Raw genomic sequence first — 9488 nt, forward strand, 5'->3', positions numbered from 1 at the left:
GCAGACTAAAATTTAGCAATGTTAATGGCACTCAATCTATTAAAAATTTCAGTTCTCGGAACTTGGGACTGTTGCTCCTATACTCTTGAGCTGGCTCAGAGATGACACAGTCTGTTGTGATCTTCAAGTGTGGGGTTGAACATTGTGCTCTTGACAATTTTAAGGGTGGGTAACTAGAGACAAAAATGGTTACTTGCTGAAAAAAAGTAGGATTACAAGTCTGTGTCTTCTCTGTGTTGGATGTGCCTGTGCTCATTTCTGTCCTTAGCATTGCAAGCCCTATGGAAAATATGTCCTCAGATGTGGGGCTGATGGCCAAGTGGATCGATCCTTCCAGGATCACTGCAATTTTTAAAAGATGCTGACAAGGATGTTCACATGGACATGTAAAGAGGTAGCACTAGTTCTGCCCTAGAGCAGATGATTCTTGTACCCAGTAGTTCAAGAATATCTGGACAAATTTCTCCAACAGTGCCCAGTGAATGTTCAGAAGGACTAAGAAAGATGACTAGAAATTTGGGGTACCCTATCCCTTTGCAGTGAGATGAGAAGAGGGATGTGGGAAAGCATTCAGCCAGTGGCATGATAAGCTTGAATGTCAAGAGTTTCCCACTGGCACAGAATGAAGTGAAAGTATTCACTGACTCCTGCAGCCTCAGGGCTGGGGCACAGAAACCAGGGCATTGTTTCTGAATGCAGGTTTTGCAATCATAGACTAAAATCCCCAGTCCGAATGCCCAGAACCTCCAACAAAACTTGGATCCTAAATCTGTGGCTCAGGTCTGTTCCTGAAACCATATCTACTCAGCTAAGTGAACACTGAACTATTTCTTGATTTTTCTGCTTTACTGTTTTCCTACCATGTGGACAAAAGTGCAAAGCTCCCACAGATAAGATCTTCATTAGCAAGCTGAGTTCCCAGAGTTGAAAGACAAGAGAAGGAACTACCATGCTCCTGAAGAAGGAAAGTGGCCCAGTTCCAGAAGACAGTAGTGCAGAGACAGGGCATTTGGTTTCATCAAATCAGATGGGTAAATCTCTTGCAGAAGTGTTTCTAAACTTTAGAGATCAATCCAGTTAATTTTTATGGTTTTGAACCTAAAAGGTTTTGCTTAGAACTAATAGCATAGAAATCCATGGCCAGAGTAGCTTAGGACTAGATGCTATGGGAAGTATTCACTTTTGAGCTCATATTCTGAGTCTTTTTACAGCAAATGGAGGAGAGAGGACTAGGACTGCCTCATTTGATCCATTTGAGATACTTATTTAAGGAGGAAATAATCACACACTAGGAAAGACTTTCCACTGAGAAGTTTAGGTGAGTGTCTCAAATATAGACATATATTGGTACAGATGTACCCCACTGCAGACTGTGACTTTCTGTAACGTTTTTTCCATAGTTCAGCCTTTTGGATGGAACTTTCACTCTGTGCCTCTCTATCTCAACTTGAGAGTTGTTTTCCGAATGTGGGCTATGACACAGAACATTGCTGATAAAACCACTGGGGAAAAAAAAGCAAATCAAAATCTATTTGAACAGCTCTCTAAAAATCAAATTAAAAATGTGCTTTCACAAAATGTGTTGCTTTAATGGATATTCTAAAACCAGAATATTTCTTGTTTAGTTTAAACAAGTGGCTTTCAGTGGAAATTCTTCTATGACTCTATTAGCAAGAAACAAGTAAATGGAATTTAGAAAGTGTATAACACAGATGTTAGAATGCTGTGTGTTCTACATCTATGTTATAGGTAAACACAGCATGGATATAATTAAAATGTGCTTTCTGTTCCTTTTTTTTAAATTCAAAATCATCTGAAAAATACTGTCCACCTGCATAGCAGAGAACCACTTAAAGCCACTCTAATTTGTTGAAGCAATAGAAATGTTTAAGAGCAGCCTCCCACACAGGTACCCATTCGTATTCTTCATCGATAAGAATTTTTACTTCCACCTAAAAACCAGTACTTTTCCCCTCATATACCTCAGATACTAAAGACACTCAGCTATTGAAAAATAGTGTGGGGCTGGCTTTTCTTTTTTTTTTTTTTTTTTTTCCTAATGGTTCTTCCTTTAGAGGTCTGTTTCTAGATTTACGCCAGGACAAACTCGCTCCAAGGCAATCATACTAACTCTGCTGTGTTTCCTAACTCTTTAATGTTTGGCCATGTATCCTGTACATTTTGTAGTGTCAGTTCTGCATGTGATGTACATCCTGCTGACAGTCTGAGTGCTCGCTGAGTAGCTCCCACCACAGTGATTTCTGGCCAGTGAGTGAATGACCACTTTTTTTTAGTTCTCCAAACTCCTTTAAGCTCCCCACTCCTTTCTCATCTTGTGAGGTGATGTAGCTGGCTGACAAGCAAGGGGTCTCAGCCTCCCTGTGGTGCTCTCCCCAGCTGAGGTTAGGTGCAAGCAAAAATTTACAAATTGTTAAAGTCAGAGAGGAGAATTTTATGGTGTTTCGACAAAAATGTAAAAATGTGAAGTGGTTCCGCTTTTTTTACTTGTGGAGCCAGGTTAAAAGCCCAGTAGGTGCTGCATATGGCTGTAGTAAGCAGCTGGTTCAAACTAAGGAGCATCCGTCACCCTCCCAGCACTGAGGCTTCACCACCCTTCCAGGTGGGAACAATCAGTATCACAATTTTTTGCACCCTGTAAAAAGGTTTAGTCTGTGCTTTTTCACCTCTCATTTCTTTTATCACTCTTATGTGATTTCTGTAAGACAGGACATCTGTGCATGGGTTGCCTGTTATTTGAGGAGGAGGTTCAGTGGGAAAGAGTCAGTCCTGCCTGAAGGGGAGGCTTCTACACAGCATTCCTGCTGTGGCTGAGTTCTTGAGAAGAAGAAAGATGCTCTGCAAGATTATCTGGGGGATGTGAGGGGCAGGGCAAGACTTGATCCTTTTCGGTTGAGTTGATTTTGGAAGGACAGTTTCCTCAACACTCTCAGACAGAGACTGATATGAGTTGAGTTCTTGCAGTTAATCCCCGACTCAGCCTGCCCCCACTGTTGGTGTTTTCTCTCCTCCTTGAACCTTTCCAGTAGAGACCTGGAAGACCTTGTTGGTAGAGACCAGGAAAGAGAAGGCAATGAGTGCATTTTATCTGTCTGCTGTCACTGAATCACTTATTCCTTTCAGTAACAAGCCCTTATTTTCCTTGCTCAGCGTTTGATTTTGGCAACCACGTTTCTCAGAGGTTTCTCAACAAAGCTCAGGGGTTTTGAGCTAATTTCAGCCACTGAAGTCTCAATATCTTTACCTTCAGAGTATTTTTGAATGGTTTTCTCTTTTTTTTTTTTTTTGGAATCTCAACAATTCCTTTAACATACTTTTACGTGTCTGTATGTAAAAGAATTGCTATCCTATCTCACAGAAGCATTCTCATCTGATGTAAAAGGATCTCAAAGCCACAGCCATAAATATCATGGAAGTGTTTGTATTGCAAACATGTTCTTACAGCGCACCTATTCCAGAACCACAATCCAAATTCTGCCTTTGTGGAAAAACTCTTTGATGTCTTCCAGAAGGAAGCTATTGGTAACTAAATTTCAATGTGAGCATTCAAACAATAAGAAACATAAGATGTTTTCAAAACAAAAGGTGTTTTCAGAGTTGTTTTTAAAGGCAGGGTGCACAGTTATCGTGTATGCATTTGCTGAAACATGTATCATGCCTTCTCTTACTGTATATTCATACAGAACTTAGCCTGATAAGCTGTTATTCCATTTAACAGCTCCTTCCATACACTGGAATGATCTCATAATTCTGTATGTGGGCACCTGTTCCAAATTACTTCTAGTGACCTTAATTAGGTTTATTTAAAATTTGTATATATTAATTAGCAGCCTTTATTTGTAATCAGATTCCTGTGAATTTGTCAGAAATTGTAGGAGTTGTAAACAAAGTTCCATGCACTAACTACTGCTGCAGCAGCTGTAAACAATATGCATTACTCCCATAACATTCTTCAAGTTGCAATAAATTTGTTTTTGTGCCTGCCTTGGTGCTTTAACTGCTTGAAGTAAAAATTTTAAAGCAACCACCTCTTACTAAATCGTTGTCCGAAATTAGTGTAATAATTACCTTTTTAATGGTCAAAGAGTGCAGCCAAAACAAACCAACCTGTTGACTAAAGGAAAAGATGTACACATCGATACAAGCTGTTAAACATATTATAATTTCTTTCCTAAATAGTTTGTTGCGGCTTTTTTACTTCCTTTAAAAGTGCCAGGCTGAAATTCATCCTGTCTTTCATTTTCATGGGTAGTCATGTGTATGACAGTGGAAACATCTTCAAAAACATATTAAATCCATATATGCTGACAGAAAAAAAGGCATATTTTAGCATTGGTAATCCATTTAATCAGCCTGATCCTGGCTGGTTCCCTTCTTGTTGTGCACAACTCTCTTCTTGGTGTCAAGAGCAAATTTGAAGTGGGAATCATGAAGGTCATGTCTTGCTCACCCCTTCAGCTGAGAGGAGACCTTGCTGTAAAATATTGCTTCTCTCTTGTCATATATCCCTTCTTTCCTGTACATCAGTCACTTTCCAAACCATGGAAACTCAACTTTCAACACTTTAAAGGTTGGAGACCTGCTGTGTCAGTAAAGGACAGAACACAACCAGCAGGCCTTTATGGTCTTTCCACTCCCCTTTAGGTCCCTCTGGTTTCCTTTGTCCATCCCCACCAGTGACGGAGAAAGGGAGGCTTGGATCACAGGCACCTTACTTCAAGCACAAGGAATGTGGCTTTCAAAGTTCAGCCAAGTTTGAGCTACCAAGATACAACACTTTTAAATTGTAAACTTTCAGCCAGCAGCACCTTATTACCTATATCTGCAGTGATCAACACAATGCAGACCTGCTCTTTCCTGGAGAAGAGTCAACACACAGAACTACTGATAGTGCTGAAAACTCACACACACACACATATACATATATATATATATATAGGTATAGATGTGCATGTATGTCACGTCCTTTGCTATAATGATAGAGTCAGCAGTGCTTTTATTTTCACCCTGATTAAAGAAACCTTATCTCAGTGAATTTTCCTCCTTGTTTGCACCAGTTTATAACCTTCCTCAGCTGAGTATCAGAGTGCTCAGATGTTTCTCTCAAGCTCACTGAACAGAAAGAATGCTAGGGAGTGAAACAGAGTGACCATACAAACTTCCGTGTGTTGAAGGTCCTTAATGTATTATTTTCATTTGATTATCAGCAATCAGCACTCAGTAGTAGGTTAATATGTGAATATATGTCAAATCCAAATGACTAATTGGTAAGTAAGTTACTCTAATGGACTCTGATTCCGTTTCACTTAGATATGGTTGCCAAACTCCCAGAGTATAACTCGCAACCAGGAATATATTTTTCCCAGGATTTGAAATTACAGTAGCTTTTCAAAACACTGCAGCAAAGTTACCACTGAGAAATTTGTTTGGAGTTAAAAATATACTGTGATTATATACATTTACTGTGAGACATGATCAGCATCAACTTGAGGGCAGCAATAATCACTAGTGGAGTACTGAGTATGGTTATCCCTGGAAAGCAAGAGGCAGGGATTCATTTGAATCCCTGCCTGCTGCTTTTTAGGGAAGAGCAGTTTCACAGATAGTTGCAAGTTTGTTTCTCTGTAGCATTTGCTACATTTTGCATGTATTTATTTTTCTCATTTGAGTCAAGGAGGACATGTTGAAGAGCCTTTTTTTCAAGTTGATAGTGTATGGTGATTTAACCCCCTGTATTCCAGGACTTGTGCATCTTTCCTACCGTGTACCCCTACAGGGCACAGTGTACCTTTAGTGTATTCATCACAAAGGTCTTTCCATTTTCATATAATAACTGTCATTTTTCTTTTTGACCTTAAAAGAATGTATTTTACATACCTGAATTTTAAAAGCAAGATGTTTCCATCCTTACATTACTGAGAATTCTTAAAACCCAGTGCTTCCTGTGTGCATTACAGCTAAAAAAATTACTAGGTAACAACTACTATTCCATCTTTAATAAAGGGTTTATGTAATGCCGACGGCAATTACAGTGTTGCAGTTAGGTATGTGCCAGGACCTGGAAGTCACAGACAAATTTCAGCTATGCTATCACTCAAGATATTTAGATTTCAGATTTTTTTTTTTTATTATTGTTTAGGATGATATAGTAGACCGCGTATTTTTCATGGTGATTGGACTAAGCAAATATGAGATCAAAGCATTTTGTTACCATCTCAAGTTGTTGGTAAATAGCAACAGAAGCGTGGTGTGGAACAGATGGGTGTTCTCACTTGTTTGGCAGGTGAGTAATTTCTCTGCTAATGGAAGGCTTCCAGCTCAGCTTTGTGGCACTGCAGCACACTATAGTGAACAGTGCAGAATATGGATATCTATCTGTCTAGTTTCCTGGGAAAATAAGGAGAAGGAATAACCAGTTCACGCTCAAGAAAATGAACTGATCAGCTAGAGAGGGAAGGAAGCCAGGAAAAATATCTGAAGGTGTCAGAGTTGGTAAGAAACAATGTGATGGACTATTTCTAGTAAGATTTCCACTGAGAGACATTTAACTGTGCTTTATTGAATCGTTAGCTTTCTAAATTAGTATTATTTTCAGATAATAAAGTTTCACAGAAAAATGCATCCTGTTTGGATGAGAAAAGTAAGATTTCTTGTAACTTTGCTGTTTTTATGAAGAGTATTTTCATTTTAAGTTCTCTCTAGTTTTATTATTTTAAATTTTATGGAGTTACAACAAATCTGCCTGTGGGTTTGTTTCACACAAGTCTCATTACCAAAGTGATTCAACACAGGGCACTGCAGTTCAGTTCCCACCTGTTAAAGTTTAATCTTTAGCCCCTTAGTTGTTCTGTGATATGCTTTGGACTGCTGACGCCATAAAGCTACATGGCACGTCTTAAAATTAAATTGAAACAAACTAATAGAATATGTGTGAAACACCAGGTGAAGTTAAGACAGAGACTGTTAATGTGATTAATTGCTGCCTCAGGCTCAGCTCAGCTGAGGGCCTGCAGAACTCATGGGTAGATTGAGCTGCTTTGCAGGATGCTCTTGGGAACTGCTGTACCTCTCTGAGAGCTTCAGGTAATACTGTTTTCTATGTCATTTGTTATTAAAATGAGCAATCAAACCCAGGCTCCAGAAATCTATGAACAACCTGCAATATGAAAGGTCAGCGGGATCCAAAATCCCAAGGAAGGAATTCCAGTTCAGAACTGAGCTGCTAAATCAGGGCATACTACAAAGGGCCCTGGATAGTTCTATACAGGAAGATATACTCAAAGTGAATTCCAGTGAAGATTAGAGTAGTAGTCATTGGACTACACTGGTATTCAGGGTCTTAGAATTATTCATTAAAAAAAAAAAAAAACAAGCAAAATATGATGGCACCTGTATGCCTTTAGCAGCAGCAAAGATATTGGGCAAGGCATATAAGATATTGGACAGTATTAACTCGAGTGAACTGATGTGTAGGGAACCGAATGCTTAGAGATGTTGTGCATCTTGAATCATTTAGAAATGTACAACTTTCTCTTGTGCTGGAAGTTCTATTTGTTTTGGGACTTGAGAATATAATTTAGTTTTCTGTTTTGAAAGCCTGAAGGAGGTGGAGGTCCCACCTTCTGGAGTGCTCCAAAAGAAAGCAAATTTTTATGATTTTTTTTTTCCCAATTAGAAGGATATAATATATATTTACATGGAAACTATATTGATTTTTCCTCCCAGAGTGTCAAGTCTTGGGACTGCATTGCATGGTGGAGCTCTTAAGTGTCTCTGATGCCAACAGTGAGCAGATACCATGTCTAGGCAGTTGGAATGTTTGCTTTAGTTACATTTCCAAAACTTCATGAAGAATAACTGCACATGTACATACATATGTGCCAAATCTACAGGAGGCTGAAAGAACTCCCTGGCAGCTTGACTGCTTTTGTAGCAGGGTTATTTTGTGGCTTTTGTTGGCTGGTTCTTCTTAATAGCTTTTTTTTTTTTTTTCTGCAAACAGCTTCAGCAAGATAATCCTTGCTGTCAAAATCATAGCATTCGAGTGGCTGTGAATTTACCAAGAGCCTGGTACCCAAAGAGAGGAGTTTGTTTGATGGTGTCTGTTAGAGGGTAGATAGCTACTTCGAAGGATGAATCCAAATATCCAAGCCCCTTTGGGAATGAAACAGTGCACATTGCTGTGGACAAATATAAAATACTGATTCCCAGCTTTCAGTCTTAAACTCTGAAAAGCACTGAGGCCCCAAAGGAGTAGAAAAAGACTAGTGGTCTAACTCTGGAGAAGTAGATTTTTGGGGAGGGGTTGTGTTCAGTTGAGTTGTTGATAGCTGGAGGCTTTCCTTACAAACAGAATTGAGAGGTACTATTGCCTAACACCAAGGAAAGTGGAGAGGAAGGTTGTTCATTGAGACAAGTTTCTCTGTTCTTTTGTTTGTTTTCTGCAGTAAAGCTTGGTTGCTCAGTTAGAGCCCATCTTGTAGAATTATAGGTATAATGGGAAGTAAACAGAGATGAGAACCGAGGCAGTAGGACAGAATATGGGAAAGAACACAGTTTGAAGTTCAGACATAAAAGAAACAGCAATATGATGCACCCCAAGATGCCACTGAAGAACTATACTAAGCACATGAAAGGGCAGGCTTTTTGAAACACAACAAAAAGCTCATTTTAGTGCTCTGATTTTTTACAAAAGGCTTCTTGAAGTATCTGTTTGATGGAGAAGATGGAGGTAGAGTACTATGAGTCTGGTACAGCTGCCAGTCAGGACAGTGGAGTATGCATTGCCAACTGGAGTTATCATCTACAGGACAGAATATTATTACTATTGTTGCTAAGCAGCTTAGATAAATTGAAAGTGAGGTGGCAGCAGTGCCATGAAGTAGCACATGCAATAATTCTGATATGCACTACCACTTTTATGAGCCTTGTGTGTATTAAGCAATCTAAACCAAACATAGATATTTACATAGTGAAACCTTTAAGAATAAGGAATGGCTGCTGATTTCATCTGAGCTTGCTGGTAAAGACTCAGGACACCAGCATCCTGGTGTCAAAAGGAGAACTAGCTAGTCGTTGAGCAGGACACTACTGGATAAGAAACCACATAATATGTGACCTAGAAAATATGATGTTTTTCCACCCAGCCTTGGAAAACATAAAAGCAGAGTTTCTAAGGCAAAGGATAGCAACTAACACTTCCAGAAGAGATGAGGAATATTAAAAGTGACTTTTTTATGCTTCGGCTCAGTTTGAGAAGGGATCTGCTGTTTTGTGGGTTTTTTCAGTTTTGGTTTGTGGTTGGGTTTTTTTTGAAGGCACACCCCAAGACTGTTATTAGTGGAAATACAGGGCTCAGTTTCTAAGAGAAATAGAGACCCTGCTAAACTCTTAATAAACTGGAGTCTTGTGCTTTGTCTGCTGCCACACTTTACTATTTTCATAGTCATGGCAAAATTTTGAGAAATAGA

This window comes from Pipra filicauda, unplaced genomic scaffold (genome assembly GCF_003945595.2).
Source record: "Pipra filicauda isolate LSUMZ 115617 unplaced genomic scaffold, ASM394559v2 scaffold604_size233181_pilon, whole genome shotgun sequence".
Classification (NCBI taxonomy): Eukaryota; Metazoa; Chordata; class Aves; order Passeriformes; family Pipridae; genus Pipra; species Pipra filicauda.